The 22489-nt window shown below is 37.8% G+C and overlaps 2 long non-coding RNA genes across 2 annotated transcripts; both read right to left on the bottom strand.

Annotated features, from left to right (window-relative positions):
* Positions 1-1710: 1710 nt before the first annotated feature.
* LOC117228822 (uncharacterized) lies at positions 1711-5736 on the bottom strand. Its single transcript, XR_004492380.2, has 3 exons — positions 4902-5736; positions 3912-4043; positions 1711-3848 (listed from the first exon to the last, which is right to left on the bottom strand). It is a non-coding gene; the product is annotated as an uncharacterized LOC117228822 (long non-coding RNA).
* Positions 5737-17281: 11545 nt separating this feature from the next.
* Positions 17282-18392, bottom strand: LOC117228813 (uncharacterized). The gene is made up of 2 exons (XR_004492378.2): positions 18140-18392; positions 17282-18079 (listed from the first exon to the last, which is right to left on the bottom strand). It is a non-coding gene; the product is annotated as an uncharacterized LOC117228813 (long non-coding RNA).
* Between the last annotated feature and the right edge of the window lie 4097 nt (positions 18393-22489).

Genomic DNA, 22489 nt, shown 5'->3' with positions numbered 1-22489 from the left:
GTCTCACAATAATTAGAAATTTTCTTCTCCTTCTGAGAAATAATTACAATCGAGATATTTCTAGTCATTATAAATTTAAAGAGAATAGTATGGCAAGGAGTTAAGTTTCCTCAGGGGCCCCCGACCCACGGGAGCGCCCGTGGGGGGCACGGGGGGTAGCGTCCCCGAGGTACCCGAGTCGCTAATTTCGCATATGTCCAGTAGTATTGCCTTAGCATTACTTTTTTGCGTCTCGTTTTTGACTCCGCCACAGCAGAAAGCTGTGGTGGCCTTGCTTGCGCAAACTCTTGGGTAAGTCCGGACACGTCTCGTTGTTCGACGAGTGACCATGCGGCATGGTGATTCGAACGCGGACCCTCCTGCTGGGGAGGCTCTCGCTTCGCGTATTCGCAATGTAAGACGTCCTTAGCTCTCTTTGGGGGCGGGGCGCAGGGCGATCCGACTCGTAGGATGATCCAACTTTGGATCATTATTCCTCATGTGAAAACGGCGAGCATCGAGATCTGCGAGGCTCCTGATTTGTGCGAGCATTGTACGCGTCGCGTCACCCTCGAGTCAGTGCCTTCTGCACTGACTCGCCCTTGTTTCTTAGTTTCGAAGAATCAGAGCCTTCTGCTCTGATTCATTTCGGTCCCCGTGGATCAGAGACTTTTTCTTTGATCCACTTTGGTCCGCAATAGTACTTGGCATATGCGGATGAGTGCGTGTGTGGGAGTGTGTGATAGCTAGCTAGCGAGCGAGTGTGTTAGTTTATAAGTCGTCGTTGTTAGAAAGGGAGCCATAGCGAATTCCGGCTTCGTTCTGACTCCCTTTCGGGTCTCTAAAGCAGCAACCTCCTCGCGGTGAGACCCGGGCAATCGGTATCATCCTCGGTTCAGAAAGTCTTGCGAATTGCAACGAATTTCTGGGTCGAGCATGATACCGAGCAAATAGCTGCAAATTTTGTATTGTAAAATAGTGTGTATTGTAAAAGGGTGTAGATGTAGAGCATTTATACTAAAAGCCACCCCAGGCATATACTTTTCTCTGATGCTTTAGGATGTAGTTCACTAGCTGACCGTTCCATTTAAGTAGAGTCCGCTATCGTACAACAGCATTCTCTACAAAGTCGGTAAGAGTCGGTGAGAGTCGGTAAGAGTCGGTAATTCAAGCCCTGTGGCAGAATAAAATCATTACATGCAATGCCTGCTAAAATAAATAAGTGAGATAGAGTAAAATAACAGCAGCACAGAAATTTTGTTTCCATCCTCACAGTGTTGCTGGCTCTAAAAATGCAATGTACAATGTTGAAGCGTGAGCGCTCAAGACTTCCCAGCTCGTCGAATCATCGAAGCAAAATTTATAGCCGAATGTTCAGAAGAGATTACACAACAGATATCGTGTCGACACGGAGATGATAACCGGGGTTTCTGAAATTCCATTTCAGGGTAATAAAAATTGACATTGGCTTGCTAGGCCTGTTCCTATACCTCGTCTGTGATGTTACGAAGCTTCTTAGTAGGAATCTAGTATAAGCATATACTTAATTTCTGTTACGCTTTATTACCAATTCTCCGTGTCGCATTCGTCGTTATCGATATGTCACAGATTTAAGCTTCTTGGTGAAAATTGAGCATATTGAAAAATATTACCGCATAAAATACCACGTACATATACACTACGGAAGTAAAATTCGTTGCAGGAGTACGCATGCAATTATAATACAATTAATTATATCGTTAAAAAAGGGAGTATATTGTGTAATTTTTCAAACGTTAGCAACAAAGATACACAGATGCTGCAAATTGGATAAAAATCGTATCAACTATGTATGATCATTCCAGTCGATTTGACGCGATATGGTGAAATATCAGCGATGAGTAAGAAAAATATTATCTAGTTTATACAAGGTATCTCGGGGTGGCTTATCAGATAACAGAATTTATGTTTGCAATGTTCAGAAATACGTTCTTGATGATGAAGAAATGAAATTAAAGCCGCTAAAAAATCGTTTCGATTTCGATGAAATCGCGCATCGTCGCGTACGAGAGAAATAAATGTGTTGCACGGTTCGACCGATCACACGTCATATTTTTAATTTGTTTCACGTTGAACTGTGTATTTTTCTCGGTCGACGAATATAATTCCAGCTAATGTTCTCAATGGCCACACGAACGTCCATGCTTCCGAGGCTTAATCTGATATGACAAGTGTTACCGAGAGCTCCCTTTAGTATCAGATCGAATTCGGATCAGCTGTCTTTACCGATTCTTTTCAAACTTCGCTTGTCTATCGGCATCGGCCCGAACTAGGCCGAATTATTCATTTCCTGTAATCGTATACCGTCTTCGGTGCGTGCTACGACATTGCGCGATGCGGTCGCAATTTAAGTCCAGATGATCGGTCAACCTACCGCCGCGGGAATAATCATTTTAATTGTAAGTCTTTTGCTCCATTTTTATCGGAAGTATGACAGTGCCGATAATAGAGCTACCGACAGTTTGAAACGCATACAGAAGCTGAACATTTATTAATTTGTTTACTAGATCGAGTCCTTTAAGAACTAAAAATCCCGTGACAGTTTATGGTGGAAATCAAGTTACGCTAAACAAAATTGAAGAAAAATTAAACGTATTTTCTTGTTTATACTTGTTGGAGATTGAACGTTGAAAGTAGAGAAAAGCATTTCAATATTTATTTATTTACGCGATCCGAATTTCTGTAAGTTAAAATATATAAAATAAATAATATTTCCATCGGGGAAACTGTAGCAATTTACAATATAAATCGAATTAAATCGCATGCAATGTATAGAAGATTTAGAAATGCAAGAAAAAACAGTAGAGGCTGAGGTTAAAATATAAATTGCATCGTTTCGCAGTATCGTCGAAAGAAAATGCCGATATATATAACACTTGCACCGTGCAATTTAACCATTCGAATTCGCATTCCACCAACGTGTAACGCATCGCGATGATTTTCTTGAGGTATTGCTGCTTGGATGACGAAACACGACCACAAAATAATTTAGAAAAGAACCGAACCGCCGCGCCGTCCGCTGCGGCCAGCACAGAACGAAACATCCTACAAAACCCGTTCATGATCATTATATTTTTTGTGGCATGAAAGGTCAATCTTTGCAGTACATAAAAACGGGAAGCAACGAGAATGCGTTCGATGTTCGTGGAAGAACAGCCGACGGCGTTGATTTATTTACGTCTCCAAGAGTATATCATCTACGTGGCATGCTTTAAAAACTCGCAGGAAAGAAATTTTCACGGCTTCGGATCCTCGCAATTAACGATTTCCGTGCGGCTTCTTCTTTCGCATTAAAGCCGTAACAATTTCGAAATCATCGTGCTTCCGCTTAATATTCGTTACAATTTGTCTGATTCCACGACGTTTACGTCTCTCTCTCTCTCTCTCTCTCTCTCTCTCTCTCTCTCTCTCTCTCTTGATTTATTGAAATCAATAAATAAGAAATATTTCGGCGCATTGAGAAAATTTTCTGCTACGTTCCAGGGAGATTTTTAAATGAAAAGCGTAGGATTTTTAGCGTTCAATATTTACGATTAGTAGAGTTTCGATACGTAATTAACTTTGTCATTCGAATTGGAAACGAACGCAGTCTCGACGCTGTCTACAGATTGGACTTCGTTATCCGCCATGCAAATGAAACAGTATAATGTCCGTACTCGACTGTTTTTACGAAGCGGGGTTCCACGTATGCCAACCACAAATTAACCTGTGATTGATGTTGGAAGGCCAAGTACGTATTTCTTGCACAATGATGTGCGCGATTATTTGGATTGCATGTTGAAAAAGACGTAAGATCTTGACGCGTCGAGAAAAGAGACGAAACTGACGAGCTGGAAAATGCAATTATAACACTGCAGGCATAATTATCGATTTACGTAAGTATTTACTCTTACCTTGTAAAAGTTATTTGATCGCATACGACCATGTATCGTTCACGATTCTTCGGGTACATGCAAGAACTGTTCGTGTTAACAGGAATTTTAGCTTACTCCTGCTTTTGTCGATTCGAATCGGACGTGATCCAACTAGTCGATTTAAAAGAAAGTGCTTTCATAATGTTTCCAAAATCGTTTTCATTTTTATTCCGTCCGTAAGATAATGTAACTTTGGTTAGTACAAATTCTTTTCAAGAGTGATTTAGGAATGTTGGTTATTTTTCATTTTAAGTGTCTGCATCGTGTCTAATTAAAATTACACGTCTCGAGGACATTCTAAAACACCACTTGTGCTGAATTTCATTGAATTTCCGATAACCCTACATTCTTCAACGTAGCTTCCATTTTTAACTGCAATCACGTATTTTTGTCGTAAATGCATAAAATCCGCGATCCCGTTATGCGAGCACTAGATCACGAAAATATTCGGACACTTTTTAAACTTTAACAAATTCTAAATCACTGGACCGAATGATTTGCACTTCTTCAAACGACAGAGGATCTAGTTAACTGTCAAACGATCGCCGAAAAAATTTGTGTAAAGATTAAAACTCGTTGATACGGCGAAAAGAAAAAATAAGAGAAGCTCATGTTTTCCTAACTTTCTTTCAGCGAACAATTTCATCTTAAACCATTGCATTTCGTGCTTACATGCGCGCTGAAAATTTCATCGAAATCGGTTAACGTTCTTATAAGATATAAACGACAAAATATTGCGAAAAATAGCAGATTTCCATTAGTTCGGTAGAGGCCGAAGTTCTAATATTTTTGTGGCCGATTTTACGTATAAATCGTCACCGATAAGTCTCGGTAAGACTCCGCGTTCATTCTCGAAGCGTTCCAAACAAAGAAAACTGCGTAAGCCAGGAAACTTCAGGACATAAGGATTCAATGATTCCATCAATAGAATTCGCTCAAGACTTCTCTCACGCCGTTCTCTATACATACTTTGCTCCCAGTCTGCGCGATGAACGTGACTAAAACATCGCGTTGGCTGACCGAAACAAAACGAGCCATTGAAAGACGGGAACGTTTCGGTAAATACGTAAAGAAGCGGCAAACCATCGAGCACAAACAGCGAATTGACTCATCCTTCCGAAGTTCACACGTTCGGACGCGTGCAAACAGGCGGGTACACTCTTTTCACGGGTCACAAGTGCGTCTGTCTCGATTGCTTTTTACGAAGCGACACCACCGTTTCGCCGTGGATTTAATCTAATTTAGCTAAATACGCCCTCTCTCTCTCTCTTTCTCTCTCTCTCTCTCTCTCTCTCTCTCTCTCTCTCTCTCTCTTTTCGCGGCGAACCGCTTCTTCGTCGGCGTCGAATGACTAAGCGTAGACGCGGCCGTTTAAATAATTGAAATAGCTAACATAACGAGATAAAACCGAGAAATTGTTAGCGGCTGTCAACGACGCTCGAGCGTGACAGACGACAATGTCATTGCCAGAGGATTCGCTGCGGCTGTTCAAATTCGTCGTGTCCGGGAAGTTGGTCCATTTAGCTCTTAACATTCTCGCGTTAACGCCGTTTATTGCGTAGGCGTAACGTAATACCTTCGCGTGGATCATTCTATCGGGCTCCACGTACATCTAAGTAGTTGATTCGACATTAGTCGACATCGTCAATTGCCAATTGTCGTCGTTTAATTATCGGTACCAATAAATTCGACGGTTCGGTCGCCGATCGTACGCGTTAATTGCTCGAAAAGTGATCGCGATACGAACGTGGGCTGTCGCGTACAAATTTCTTAATAATGCGACGATCTGTGCGCGACATTTCAATGTTTTTTTTCGTTTTGTATGATCTTTTTTATCGAGCAAGATCTGCCATTTTAGTGGGAAGGTGTTCATTTATCTTTGAGGTGAGATAGCAAAATAATGAAGAAATTGTTTTGGTATTTCTAATTGATGGCATTCGAGAGATCTATGGTCAGATCATTAATAGCAAAATAACACTTGCTATCGTTTTATTATCTTTTTTTAAGTGCACTCTGTTTCCTTCAAACATGGCGTTACTTCTATTATTAATGTTTTATTTAACGTCGTTTTCTCTCGACGTAATTAACGCTGTATAGTAAAAGTATTTGGTAGAAAGTTTACATATTTACAGCTTACACATTTAAAAAACAAAGAATAATCTAAATTTGCTGGCATTATGGTTTCAATAAAATGAGAATAACACGAACAAGGAGAAACATTCGTATTGTTCAATTAGTTGCAATGTCCCGATGCGGAAATAAAACGGCTGCACTTGTGTATAATATCGGGTTAATGACAGTTTTGCAAACGCACGCGTTTTTGCAATGTCCGCACTTCCTTACTAGTTGAAATAATTGAGAAACGTAGCTGACTGCTTTCACTGTAAACAGACAGGTAATTTCTGGATTTTCTCTTCGATATCGTAGCACATATTTCGACTGGACATAGTGTACAACGAAAATAGCGAGCAATTCGTAATTGTTATTTAATAGCATGTTGCGAGACAGACTTTCATACTGTGCGGATAGAATCGTTTTGTTACGAATTCTAAGTTACATGTAGATTACGGATGTTCATGCACGTTCACGCTTCTGTTTAACGAGGAATTAGGACAGTGGAGCCATTTATCGTGGGATAGCAAATTACGATGTAACAGACGGAAGTTCTTAAAATATCAGAAAAATTATTCCAATTTTTATTTGTATTATGAAAAAAGCAATGTTATTTGCATTGGTAAAACGTATCAGATTATGGAAAAACGAAACAATGATAATTTATCTGAATTCGTGTTTTCAGTTTCAATTTTTACAGTTTAAATTCGACGATAGAAACTTTGAAATTTACCATTAAGTTCTTAAGAAATGTCAATTAAATTGCTAAAGTGGTTTTCGATGGCGAAAACTCCTGATGTCCGCAAACGGGGCACAGTAATTGGCTTCTCTGTCATAATTGAAATTGAATTTTCCTGAGGAACGGCAAACTTAAACAATCTAAAACTATTACATGTGATTGATGGGAAGCATTAGATACGATTAATGAAAATTAGTCGATATAACATGAGAATTATTAGATACGAATAGTTCGTACATCTCCTAGTAAATGTATATATAATTGCACAGTATAATAATGAAATGCTTAATCGTGTGAATTTACGCGGCGAACAGTTACTGTTCGCATTTTTTCTAGCAGGTGTTTTCCTCGTGACTGGAAATTACGAGTAAATAATCCGGACAAAATGAAACACGTCATTCCGTTTGCCGCGTGACGTAGTTAGTTACATTAGCATTTTACGTCAACATTGATTGTCAATTTCTTAGGTCGCACAATCTCGGAGATGAAAGAAATGTACCTGTTTGCTTGCATGTTTAACGTATTGGAAGCCTCTGACGTAGAACTGTGTTTTTTTCGCAAGCTGGATCCTGCTCATCGTTGACGTAAAATTACGTCATTCCATGAGACTTTGAAAAGGGATAATAAAACTCCATCGTATTTCAGAATATTCTTCCAATTCTTGCTATTATTTTAAATAGTATTCGTGCACTTTTAAAACGATATAACTTTTCCAAAACTGGACTAAACGGCTTGAATTGTTTAGAAGCGATAGAGCGACCACTCCGTTTACTGTATAACGATTAAAATTTCTTTGATTACGATCACCTTCTTATCTGAGCCCATAACCAAAATTAAAAATTTCTTTTTTTATTTTTTATTAGATATTATCAGATATTGTCTCAGGCGATGAAAGATGTAAAAATCTCTAGATTTCTCACAGTTTCTGGTAACTCATAACAACGGCAACTGATTGCGATTCAATTTTTAGCATGCGTATAAGTTATACAGACATACGAAATGCATTGTTTAAATTTTCGTTATAAGCCCTGATAAAAAGGTTGAGACATTTTCACGCTTTTTTTGTCATTCCGAGTAATAGAAAAATTTAAAGAAAAGTATTTTAGTTATACAAGAAAGCAAAGCATAAACGACTATTTTCAATACATGTATTTATCACTGTATTTTAGTTATACAGTAATGTCTCCCTTACTGACGCTCAGATTGTCCACTAAAATGGATAATTTGGGAAGTGGAGATTCGATTATTCGAGCCTTTCGGCTCGTTTTTATAATTGTGGACAATTTATAACTATAACAGTAAACTGCAAGGCTCGAATAATCGTATCTCCTCTTCCCAAATTGTCCATTTTTGTGGTCAATCTGGACGTCAATTAGAGAGACATTACTGTACTGTGATAATAAGTGAATATAATAAGTACAATTAGACGATAAATAATTAAATAGATAATAAGTAGATAGAATAATAGAAATAAATAATAAGTAGACTGCGGATTTTTATGGAAAACGTCGGTAGCAAGAAAGCAAAGCATAAACGACTATTTTCAATACATGTATTTATCACTATATTTTAGTTATACAGTAATGACTCCCTTACTGACGCTCAGATTGTCCACTAAAATGGATAATTTGGGAAGAGGAGATACGATTATTCGAGCCTTCCGGCTCGTTTTTATAATTGTGGACAATTTATAACTATAACAATAAACCGCAAGGCTCGAATAATCGTATCTCCTCTTCCCAAATTGTCCATTTTTGTGGTCGATCTGGGCGTCAATTAGAGAGACATTACTGTACTGTGATAATAAGTGAATATAATAAGTACAATTAAACGATAAATAATTAAATAGATAATAAGTAGATAGAATAATAGAAATAAATAATAAGTAGACTGCGGATTTTTATGGAAAACGTCGGTAGCAAGAAAGCAAAGCATAAACGACTATTTTCAATACATGTATTTATCACTGTATTTTAGTTATACAGTAATGTCTCCCTTACTGACGCTCAGATTGTCCATTAAAATGGATAATTTGGGAAGAGGAGATACGATAATTCGAGCCTTTCGGCTCGTTTTTATAATTGTGGACAATTTATAACTATAACAATAAACCGCAAGGCTCGAATAATCGTATCTTCTCTTCTCAAATTGTCCATTTTTGTGGTCAATCTGGGCGTCAATTAGAGAGACATTACTGTACTGTGATAATAAGTGAATATAATAAGTACAATTAAACGATAAATAATTAAATAGATAATAAATAGACAGAATAATAGAAATAAATAATAAGTAGACTGCGGATTTTTATGGAAAACGTCGGTAGCAAGAAAGCAAAGCATAAACGACTATTTTCAATACATGTATTTATCACTATATTTTAGTTATACAGTAATGTCTCCCTTACTGACGCTCAGATTGTCCACTAAAATGGATAATTTGGGAAGTGGAGATTCGATTATTCGAGCCTTTCGGCTCGTTTTTATAATTGTGGACAATTTATAACTATAACAATAAACCGCAAGGCTCGAATAATCGTATCTCCTCTTCCCAAATTGTCCATTTTTGTGGTCGATCTGGGCGCCAATTAGAGAGACATTGCCGTATTACGGTAAACTAGATCGTCTAGCATCTCCGAAAAGTTCAAGTCATCCGTTCCAATTTTAAAAAAGCGATGCCGTCTTAAAAGTGAACGTATACATTTCGGAGCCAATCTATATCATCTATCGCAGATCATTTTCCTCTTTCATTTCATCCGTGTACGCTTCCTGCGGGAAAAACGCTGACTAACAGTGATGCAAACATTCTCTGCCCGGTCGAACTAGAGACAGGCTATTCACGCGCCGCGAGATGGCAAGCGACTTTCAAATTTTCAGTCGCACCAATGCGATAAAATGTGTCACGTTTGAACGTGTGAAGCGAAAGTCGAAGTCCTTGAGATATTGTTCTCGAAAGAAGCATTTTCTCGCGCGAGAGGCGCGCAGAAAATTTTTTTTTGTGTGATGGAAATCCACGAATTAGTGTGAAGGTACAAATGATTCCCGCGAATGTGTTAGGTCGCCGAACGAATTAGTGCCGTAATTTCGGCGAACGTCTTCCGTCGACACGGCGGATTTTAATTTCCAGCTGTGATATTGTAACGAAATGATCTCGCGCCACCGTCTTATATAATATTCGAGAGAGCAACGAAGCATCTGGAGCTATGTTGAGTAACTTTTCGAGTATTTTATCAATGAAAGAATGTCGGACCACGCGTAACTCGCAAATTGGTCCGTGAAATTTACGAAGAAGTCGAGTGTTTCCCATGCGATCGCTCTACAACTGTGTGGACAGTTCTATCGAACAGTTCAGAAAAATGTTTACAGAAAAATGTATTAACGAGGTAGGATGATTCTGCACGTATCTTTCGACGAGTAGATGCTATTAATAATGAAAAGATGACCACACACTGATACGTTGATACCAGTGCTAAGATAAAAATTGCTCTCGACTCATATTTTTTTTTTGTCAAGATAGCTGTAACACCTGTTTATAAAACATTTCATTCTTGCTTCAAATCGTTAACCTTTTATTGTCGGGCATTCTGTACGAGTTCAAAATAATTCACGCAATTTGAAACCGGTGAACGTAGAAACGCAATCTTTGGATGTAAATTAACAGCCAGTTCACAATTGTTAAAATTGTTTTACTCAGATTTCGAAATTGTAATGTACAGCCTCTTTAATTACGAAAGAGAAATGAAAGAACAAGATACGATAATGGAGCTAAAAATGAAATGAAATTGAAAAGAAACATTCATCAATATGATTCAGGTTAAGAGAGGGTTAAAGATACTTTATTTGTCGAAATTTCGCTTTCGATGGGAAATATTATTTTATCGAAACTGGCTGGGACGTAATTTTTTGAATTGAATTTTTAGAGTATTGTTAGACAAACAGATAAAGTTCTGTCATACTTAGAAGAAACCAAATTGTTCAGCGAAATTATGTAGGAACTTAATTGTATATATTATTATTATACTATTGTATATACTATTATATACTATTATATACTATTACATACTATTATATACTATTATATACTATTATATACTATTATATACTATTATATACTATTATATACTATTATATACTATTATAAACTATTATAAACTATTATATACTATTATTATTGTACTACTGTACATATTACACTACACATAACGCTACAAACGTTATCTCATAAGTGGTCGCTAATTGCTATTAAGCAAATGTGACATTAAATAAATTAAATTTTTAAAAAGCAGTATTGTTAAACAATCCAGCTAACAGTGTTTGAAATATTGCCACGAAGAACGGAACAAAATGTGAAGACCTAATACCGAGCGCTGGTACTCATTAGGCGAACGATCGATTCCGGGTGACGTTTCACTACGCGTATACAGTTCTTCTCAGCCGTACCCAGAATCCGTTAAGTCATCTTTGCTTTTGACTTCGCAAACACATCGATACGCGAGCATTTTGCACGTGAATCATTCGGAATCTGCTACTTGGCATTTCCGAGCAGCCGTCGAGCAGACAGTCGCGATCTGATATACCTTCGGTTTTACCTAATCGTTGGTACGTAGAATTGAATTTCGAGTGGCGACTTTACTGTTGCACGTGCAATAGTCGACTTCAGACATTTTAGAAACGTTACCCGCCGCGATGCGGAAACGTAATATTCGATACACGCCCGTAAATGGTTTACGGGCATTATTTATTTACAGTTTACGAAATACGATAGTATATTAATTGGGGGTACAATATCGTTTTATAGACAGTTATAAATACTGCTAATAGACGGCATTGCCTCTACGTTCAGCGTCGCTTTTTGTTGAAAGCAATGTAAGTACCGTAAATTCTCCCTAATCGACCCTCGGCTTGTTCACAGAAGTGGACAATTTGGGAAGCGGAGATACGATTGTTCGCTTCTGGCGGCTCGCTTTTACAGTTGCCGATTGCCAACAACTATAAAAACGAGCCACGAGGCTCGAATAATCGTGCCTTCTCTTCCCAAATTGTTCATTTTTGTTTTCAAGCTGAGAATCAATTAGGGAGAATTTGCTGTACTGCGAAAACACACAAATTTGCCATGACATACTACCTAATTTTGTCGGACGTCTAACGTAACCTGTTGTTCGTCACATCGATTATCTTAAAATCAGTATTAATATTTACAGTATTACTATTTATCTCTTTCCCTTGATTTTCATTCGTATGCTGTTCCATTTCTCTTTCATTTCTCTCATATTCCTCATCGTTTCCATTCCGTGTCGCTCGGCTCCCGCTATATTCTTCCCGCATAATATTTAACAACGCCAGCAAAGAAATCAAGGAATCCAAATTGAAAATATCATTGACATACGGACGTATGCGCTTCAAGTGGATACACATTCTTAATTTCCATTCGGATTCTTGGCATCATTTTAATGTTCGACGTCAATAGGTCATAACTCAGAGTCCCTCGGGATAACTGTTTTGTATAGGAACCAAGAAATACTTCCAATACTTCTGAGTTCACGAACAGTCTTCGCGTTATGGCCGAGATTTGCATACTGCGTGCTGATTTATTCATACATGTATATCCACGTGAATGATAAAAATGAGGAAACGCAAGTAACATAGAAAGTCGCCTGGACACAGACAAATTGCCGTCGTTGTATCGCTTTACGAGTATCTTACAGCAAAATCGGCGGAAGAATGTTCTTCCTTGTTTCCTCGAATTTATTTTCCGGCCTCGCGTCGATCACGTGTCGATTTTATACCAATATAGGTCTTACTTTTTGGACTAATGCATGTCAATTTTACCTGAATCAAATCTTAAATAATTCCGTCATCCACGTATGGCCGGTGCGGCAGTCGACGTGTTAATGACACAATTATGATACACAATTGCGCCGAATTGATTTTTGTCATTCAAATGCTCGCGGAGTCACGTGTTCGCGACCAGCGGCCGTCGAATTGTTCGGAATAAAATTGCAAACGCTGTGGGAAGAACTTGACGAAAAGACCGCGATCTGTGTATTCCAGATTTGTAGAAGCAATCGAGCTACGGAACGTTGTTAATTGGTTCGTATTCGATTTTACGAATTCGATTTTAGCGCAGCTTTCGTTCGACGCGTGCGAAAAAAAGGTTGTTTTCTAGGCGCGGATCTATTTAAAAATATTGCTTTCGTTTCGTGAATAATTCATAAGGAGTTCGGCATTATCCAATTACCTATGAACCAACTTGTCAGTCAACGCCACCACCGGGAGATTTATAGACCGGGCTCTCGTATCTTCTCGTCTCGAACGATGCCGCGTGTCAACAAAAACGGGAAACCCTGTCGATAAAATTTAATCAACGCGTTAACCCTCGGCGTGATTCGGTCCAGGCCGATTTTCGTTCTACAATCTCGTAATTAGACCATCTGCCCGTGGTACGTTCCCCAGTGAAACGGCGTGCGTGTCCGTAATTGAACTGCGTAATTCCTGTTGGCGGAATGCTGCGCCGTATAAAATTTCATTCGTATCAATAACGGTACTGGCCTACTAGCAGTAATTATACGCGATTCTTGTCCGATCAATTACCGAGCGTCCTTTAGAACGCAGACGGTTGAATCGTCGGATCTTCACAATGATCCGATAAGAACGTAATGAAAGTTGCCGAATTGCGCATTCCTCGCCCAAATCGTATTCTGCGAATTAGTTAATTACTTAATCTGTTGTTTCTGTAATATGTCTGTGTGTGTGTGTGTGTTTAATTAAAATCGCATCTAGTTCATTATCGACTTATTGCGTCGTTAGTGTTAGTTAAAAGGAATCGCAGAGGGGGGTGTTCGATTTTTAATGTAAAATTGGAAAGATTCTCAATATTTCTTTTTATCAAAGAAAAATTGCCTCGGGTTCTTTGTCTTCTAGAAAATGGACTGAAATGATCAGTGGGATTGGCGTAGCATTTATCGATTTAATAAACAGCATCGTTCGTCAAAATTCATTAGTTGTATTCCCTGTGGTAATCTTTAATTTAAATATTCATGCATTCGTTTTTCGCACCTGCGGAAGTTATTATATCTTTTTATTAATGTGTGATTGCCTTGTAGAAACAGAAAATAATTGTTACACTATATACAGTGGCGTGATACTCGAAGTGACTTTTACATTTTCAGTGGTATCTAAACGAAATTTTAACTTAAAAAGTTAATTTAATTTGTACGTTTCTATATCAGAAATAATAGAAAATAGAAATATACAAATATGATATTTTGTTAAGTTTTCGTTCATATATTAGTAACGATGTAACTGTTATATTCAGTCTCACCGTTGTGCGTTTACGGTAAAATTTTAACAGCACAGTTTTTCAAAGCATATTATACTCGTCGATTATAAACAGGATGTGGCATCTAAGATTTTCACCTAAAATACCTCGGTTGTTTTCAGCGATAGAAGAAAATCTGTGACACATCAGGAGGGATAATTATCTTCGACATAAAAAGAACAAAAAACGTCTTTGACATAAAAACATAAAATTCATCGAACATAATCGTCAATTGACTCTAAAGTACTTTCTGCACGTAATTTATTTGTCTGCAACGTTTCGTTCCAATTTAAATAAATTAAAGAAGAGAAAAACTTTCGTATTTGCATATGTCAGAGTATTGATGCGAAAATTGTGTATTTACCATCTGTCGATCTTGCGACTCTGAGCATCGCAATTAAACTGATGTTTTTATGCAATTATTGCATTTTTCATCTTTTAAAACCTGTCACAGAGAAATATATCAAATTGTTATTTTCACTGGAAATATACGCGACACATCTACGTACGCGAAATCAAAATTGTTAGCAAATTTAATTTTTCCTTCGATGGTTTTAACAAGCTGAAAACAATATCTCGACACTTCCGTATTCTCTTAATATGTTTGCTGCTTAATTTTACATTAAGTTATGCTTACATATTTTCGTCATAAATACGTAAAATCCGCGATCTGATTAAAATAGTTACTTACTTAAAGTGTAACGTTTAATAAATGTTCACAGTTACTCGACCAAAGTGCTATCATTATTTCGTACAATGTTAACGATCCATTCGGCGCAATTGATTTCGCATGGAAATATCGAACAAGAAAAGAAATTGTGCTCCGCGCCAATAATTTATAGCCTGATAGATACGATCGGGGACAATTACGGTGCCATGCAAATATCAGCGAAATATTATTCTGTACAGATAAAGCGAACTTTTACGCACCGGGTCGGACATGCTTTCCAGAGACCCTGTACACACATAAACGTTCACATTTAATGAAAAAAAGTCCGGTGTGCTCGATAATATCGGCGCATTGCGATATTACGTGTGCCATTATCACATTCCTGGGCGGTGCATTGCGAATTACTTGCGCCGAAGAAATATTAAAGTGAAAGTGAAAATTGACGATCACCAGATTGCTGAACTCGGCAAAATCATTTTCGTAATAAAGCATGTTCTGCTGTTCGATACCCGTGGTACAGTATCCTGAATTCCGGGGATAACTTAGGAATGCCGGTCGAATTTATTTCCCATGTAAATGTAACTGTCAGCGTGGCAATACTTTAACCGACCATGGTTTCCGATTGAAAGAACGGTCGCGTGTACACGCGGATATCTCGATTTCGCAAACCTGAATCGGATAGCGTTTAATTACTTTCCGACTGATCTTTGAAAATTGCTGGACAACTGTTAAATATTAATCGGATAGCGAGCACACTCGAGCACGCTCTTTATTTGCTGTAAAACATTAAGTAATTATAATGAGTTTTTGGAAATCATATCGAGAGAGTAATTTTATTTTGCATAAAATTCATTTCATTTTGCGAATAATTCATCGTAATGCATGAAATTTAAATAACTCCTTATTTCAAATAAAATGCGAATTTCACGCATTCCTAGTGAAAATAGATCAACGAAAGCATCCGACAAAAAGAATATTGCCAAATTATTTTTAACTTATTAAAACTGACGTTCCTGCCTCCTAGAATTGGTGTAGACAATTTTTCTTTCGCACAAAGACCTGCAGTCTAGCGACATCATTTTATTCGAATGAATTTCTATAGAAGAAATATTTACACTTAACGTCCGACGCAACGACATGCATCGTCGAAATTTTGTTTCCGCAGAAAAATCCTTTTAACGTGACAATAAACTAAATCACAGTTCTCGCACTGGCTCAATAAATTATAAGCGACAAATTTTTCATCTTCGAACTCTTCTTACTTTACGCGAGAAGATCCTACAACATTCTGCTCGCGCTCGTTTCAAAGAGCGACGTCTCTTTGCATCCTCTAACAATGAGTTAGTTGCTTAAAAAAATCCTTTCCAATCACGAGAAACAGAGAGGTGGCGCCCTTTAAAACAGTGGACGGACGAAGCGTCGATAGGACGGAGCTGCGAGATCGACGAGAAGTTCATGATTCAATGATCCTTCAATTGGATATCTTCATTGTTCGAAATACATATATCGTTCGAATGAATGCCGAAGCGTGCTACCGTCGTATTCCATCATTGAAAAGAATCGATCCGAAAGGGATCGTTGCGTTCGAGGCTGACCTTCATCGGTAAGAGATCGATTCACCAATGCAAGGATAGTGCGACTATGGGCTCTCGTTTAGGTGGAAAACCGCTGACCGGGTTCGCAATGATAATCGACGGCACGGCGATCGATGCCGTGGATGTCTTCAAGGTCGACCGGAAATTCGGAAGAAGAAGCGGTCGGTTCTGGAGAATTAGCACTGACCTAGGGAAGCCCTCGAGGTCGTCGATGGCACACATTCCGAGTGCACCTATATTAAGTTAACTGCTTCATAGCTGCCGATTGGACAGCTGGTTTGCCATTGCCAACGTATAGGTATACGGCAGGGCATATGCAATGCCAATTGCACGCATCCGCAAATTTGCCACCAACTGGCACGCTTATGTTATAGAGTTACTGCGGCTCTACCTAAGTGGCTCCTCTCTCTAAGACACTCGGTAAAGGTGTGCACACAACGATTTCCTTGTTGCACTGCGATGCGCAAACGGTGATTTCCGTTCGTTTAGTGCTTGACACGTATCAAGCTAGCTGCTATGAAATTCTCGGTTTCTTGGTTTCAAGTGTCTTATGTAAGGTGACCGTTATAATATTCCTACGATGAGCTACGGTGACCGACATTAATGCTCGGACACCCATCGAAAATCGAATAACCTTTTTCAAATTGAACGAAATCACGCGAATTTCTTTTCAGATGTTGAAGCGACATAAAAAGAGATGAGATCCTACCTGTGGATTTTGTCACGGTTGCACGTGGAAATTGTTAAAACACTGTGAAGTGAACTGGAACGAACGGCATTTTTATCGGATTTTTATCATATGCAATTTTTCTGTTATTTTTGGATTTCTTGCAGATGATCGCAACGTCTGTAAAACATATTAATGTAATATGCAAATTAACGAGACATAATGGCAAAGAGAAAATGATTCATCGAACAATTTATCATTGGATGAGTATAATTATTTACGTAGATCGTCATTTCAATACAAGTACGAATAAAATTCGACGGTAGTTATCGATTATAAAAATCAACGAATTATGATGATTACACTAAATCATTAAATATGCATTCATCATTCCCGTTTACTTCCGACGATAATAATTCTGCGCTGTATTATGGCGCATCTGTTGAAGCAATATTATGGCAGATTTCATTGTCCTGTTCAAAATCCCCAGAAACGCGTTAACGCCTTTTATACGAATACTTTTCTCCTGTTCCAGTTTAAAGCAATTTTGCGATGAGAACACTTTGTGACAAAAATCATGACAATTGCCCGATGCGTTGTGACCCGTGACATCGTGCTGAAGTTCGCTATGATAATGACACGATCTCGAATTCTTCGAACATTCTCACCGTTTCGCATTTCATCCATCCCATTTTGTCACGAATGCGCGAAGTCCGCGGGTACGAAGATTGTACAACAGACAGTTCGAGCGGCGAATCACATCGAACAGTATTTTTCCCCGTTTCATTGATGGCACAATGCGCCATCATTCATCGCGAATACAATGCATCCGAGGTTTCCCATAAAAAATCCCCACGTGTACGTACATCGGTCCGGCCGGCGAATAATATGTGGCTTCGGTACACGGTCTTGGTGATGTCGACTGATTTCTTCACATTAGAACTTAATTAACCATTTCGTAAGTCAATCGTAGGCCTCAGCGCCGAAGGAAACGATGTTATATCACGGTAACACCTGTGCCGCCGCTTGCCACGCATACCAAGGTTGCAGCTGGAAAACGATATACATAGATATGTATGTAAGTATTCACTTGGGGAGACGCAGATTTACCATCGGTGATCCGTGACTAATGAGAATTCTGCGATTACAAGTTCCCGCGCAGTGGGCATGTGTTCCAGTTTGAACTTCAGTTTCGCATAAAAGTAACCGTACGTGTAAGGACGGTGAACATTTAACGTTGGCCTTAATCGCGTCCGCACGCGTGTTCACGCGTGTTACCTAAAGCAGCAACGCGCGCGATATGTTGCTCGCCTTTATTTGCTCCGTTACGCAGCATTGATACGGTTTATCGGTATCATCGTTTCGCCACAGGGATTACGAAATAATAAAAGGTCGACGCGTGAGTACAGAACTCATGAAACGAGCGTGTCTCTCAGCCCGGCGTTATCGAACGTATTGACGTGACATTTCCTGCAATGCCTTACGAATAATCAGGCTAGGCAGCTTTATGCAAATTCGTATTTTCATTGGTTAGTTTGGGATTTCTAGCGAGCTGAATATTTATGGAATTTCGTAGAAATCGAAATGGGAATCTCACTGACGTAATAGACCGACTAGGGACTTTCGTGTAGATTTTCATCTCGATCGGTTACTTCGTTGCAGAATTTATTGCGTTAAGGAGATTTCGTTTTCTGATAACAAGATAAGAATCTCGTTCATTTAGCAGACAGAACACTGGGTGTTTTTATTAAAATTCTTGTTCTGATTGGTTATTTTGTAACAGATATTGTTTTAAGGAGACTTCTTCTCTAAATAAAACAATAAGAATCTTATTAATCGAATAGATAGAAGACGCAGGAATTCTTGTGCAAATTTTCATTTTCATTGCTTGTTTTATTGGAAAATTTGTTATACCAAGGTAGAGATTATTTTTATTAAATATAAATAAGGATGTCATTGATCATCGTTGATGTACATGTTTCCTGAGATTTTTTATTTTAGCAGTCTAGTAATAATACTAACAAACGTGAAAAGAAGAAATAAAGGCTCGTATATTGACACCCTGTAAGAGTTTTTATGAGAACGAATCGAAAGAGGAAATTATCATGAGTTATTTATTACTTTTATCTTTTTTGTTTACTGCATGCAGAAATAATATATATTTGTAATCAGATTAATCGCATTTTTTAAGGCTGTGTACGAAATAAATGTACATACAAAGTCACGCATCGTACAATCTCTTTGAATTTTTTTCAATATCGTTTTTTGCTTGCACATCGGTAGTTTATTATTGTTGGTTACGTTGTTGAAAAATTGGTACAAATTTTCTATCATTGAAATTAAATCGAATGAATTTATAAACTGTATACTCTGTGCACATTTCAGCATAAACAATCGATAGTTTAACAAAATCGCTGATTTAGTTGCGTCATTATCATAATAATTCAACGCGCGTGTGGAACAATCGCAGTATCCCTAACATAATAAGGTTGTTTCTGTAATTCTGTTTTTCCGATGCAGTATTTCTTTCGATGCAAATCACTGAATATTTACAATCTTTAGTATGCATCATTAGACGAGACATCAATACAGTTAGGGTCAGCCTCGTCTTTATTCCATCTCATTTACCCGTAAATTATACATGTACGAAGCATTGTTAAATACCTTTGCGGCCTCTTTTTTTAAACTACGAAGACTGTTTTTACGCTTGGGCTTGTATATGTATATTCTACGAAGAAGTTTTTACGCTTGACACCGCTTTTTGCAAGAATACATAAACAAACCTGTCGACTTACTGTAAAGCTTGCCCGGAAAGCTTTTTTTCTTGGAATAATGATGACCATTTTTTACGTTCATTCGTTATCATGATCACGAGCACTCGATGGAAAATGATATTAGACGAATTGTAGTAAATTAAAATAATTATTTTTGAGAAAACGATGTATGAACGTCAGGAGAAATGAATAAAAGCGAAACTAGGTGATTAAATTCTTTCGACAGATATTGAAAATCATTTTACACATATTATAAAAATGATTTGTAAAATTATTCGGAACATTAAAAAGATATTATGATCTTCTTTCCAAACGAATTATTCTGATCATTTTCTAAATATCAACAATTTGTTTTGTTCACGAATAAATCAAATATTACATTTTTGAAATAATGAAGCTTCAAGGAATAATAACATAAATATTTACTTCAATTCGACAGGAAATGCACTTACTGTTCGTTTGCCAAGTATATTTACTCGTCATCGGTTCAAAATAGTAATTCAGCACACGTTTGCACACATTTCGAATTAAGCAAAGCATTTAGGGGTTAATATTTGTTATTTGTTTGGCAAACAATTTCTCCCGAGTGCAGTTTGAATACCATTGCGGATCCTGCCTTAACAATTCGAAGTGAGAGCCGCTTAGAAAGGAGTCGATCACTATTCCTGACCACGTAACGATATTTGACTTGCAGCAGTACCCTAATCGTAGATTTGCTATGGCCGCGTACTTACCGGCAGTGAGGCAATGGACGTGTTAGTCGTTTAGCTCTGCTCGATTCGCTACTTGTCGCTCGGCGCTCCTTCTCCATTCGCAAGAATCTCTTTCTGGGTCAGAAAATATACGACATGTGTCGGTCGATATGACTAACAATAAGTCATCGACTCGCAGCCACCTCGGAGAATTCTCTTTGCTGTGTCCGTGGCTAACGAAGACACCAATAAGTAATAATCGATAATTAAACGTCACGAGTTCGGACCACTGCGAATAAAACCACGCCGATTCATCTTGAAATTATTATGTATCCTCTTGAACGGTGGATCGAGAACCGACTGCTTGCTCGCGTCCACCTTGCAAGTTTATCCATCCTAAAGATGATGATTTTCTCCTACAATGAAAATAAGAATTTAACATCCTGATAGATCAATATCGATCGGTCGAACATAATTCTACGTAGCGCATTAATAATTAATTCAACTGGATGAATAATCTTCCGAAATACGATTTAAACCTTGGAATTTTAGTAAATACAGAAAAATTAGTTGGAAATAAATGTGTCAATGATTTAATAATAATTCATAATAGAATTTGGAATTGTAGTAGGTAAATCGAAAGTAATCGAGAATAATTGTATAAATTATATTGACAATTCATTTCCTCTAACATTACAATTTAGATTTTGTAATTCTAGTATAGATAGACGAAGATTGCTTCAAAATATAATTGCACTTAATGAATTAATAATTAATATTCTCTGGCGATACAATGTAAGCTTTAGAATTTTAGCGGAATAAGAAAAATTATTTCGAGATCATTGTAACGCGAAATGTAGCGAAAAGGAACGTAGATACGTAAGTGACAGCTCGATACAATTAATGCATTTGTGACGTAATTAGTCCGTAAATCGGACGAGTGAAATTAATCAATTAGTTCATACTTTACATAGTAGCATTTAATGATACGGTACAATTGTACCGATCGTTTCGATGCGATTCGCTCGTTGCAAAACGAGCTTCGTGCACCCGTTATTTATCTTTAGTGCGATCTTGAGTGGACGTTATGGTGCCTGATCGTGGAGGATGTGTATCCTGTTCGGATATTCGTTGTGAAATTTGCGATTCATTTCTTTAATTGTATCACATTCTCGTTGCATAATTGTGAACAGTTTCTTTTATCCGAAATCGTAAGCCATCCAATTAATGAGCAAAAATAGCAACGAAACATCGTATGCAGGTTGGAGCGAAATATTCGAAGGAATTGCGAGTATTATCATCCTGATTTCAGCTTATGCAACATCGATCTCGAGAGAACAGCGTGGGTCGTTAAGTGAATGATTAAACGCGGAGTCCTAGGTAATCTATTGGACAGAATTATTGCGAATGATTAGTTGCAACCACGCGTTAACGCTTTACGATTAACGGTTTGTCTCATGTACGAAATAAATTTAACACTGATCAATTTCACACTGATCATTAGCGCCGTCTCATTTTTCTTTGACGTATCGGAAAAGATATGTGATTGACTGTACATACCTTCGTAATAATAAAAAAATACACAGTACCGTAAATTCTCTCCAATTATCCAATTGACAATAGGCGACTATAAAAGCGAGCCGCGAGGCGATGACTATGTCTGACCGATCGAATTTTTAACCTAACGAATTTGTGCAAGCATAGCTTTTTTCAAATAAACGATTTCATGTGTAAAGTGTAATAGATGAATATTGCAACAATTTCGATGGGAATGTGACAAAGTGTAATTAATTTAAATTAATTCAGTTCAATGGAGAGTGATAAGTGAAGGTTTTTGATTTCACTTGAAATAACAATAGTCGATAATGTGTAAAGGCTTTACTAAAGAAAGTTATTACGACGGAATAACGTTAATTTTCAGACTAACATGAAGGAATTATATGCAATCTGTCATGTAATGGCATGTAATTAGACAAGTTTTATTCGAATGTAAT

This window comes from Megalopta genalis, chromosome 12 (assembly GCF_051020955.1).
Source record: "Megalopta genalis isolate 19385.01 chromosome 12, iyMegGena1_principal, whole genome shotgun sequence".
NCBI classification, from domain to species: Eukaryota; Metazoa; Arthropoda; class Insecta; order Hymenoptera; family Halictidae; genus Megalopta; species Megalopta genalis.
This window is presented reverse-complemented; position numbering and strand designations above follow the sequence as displayed.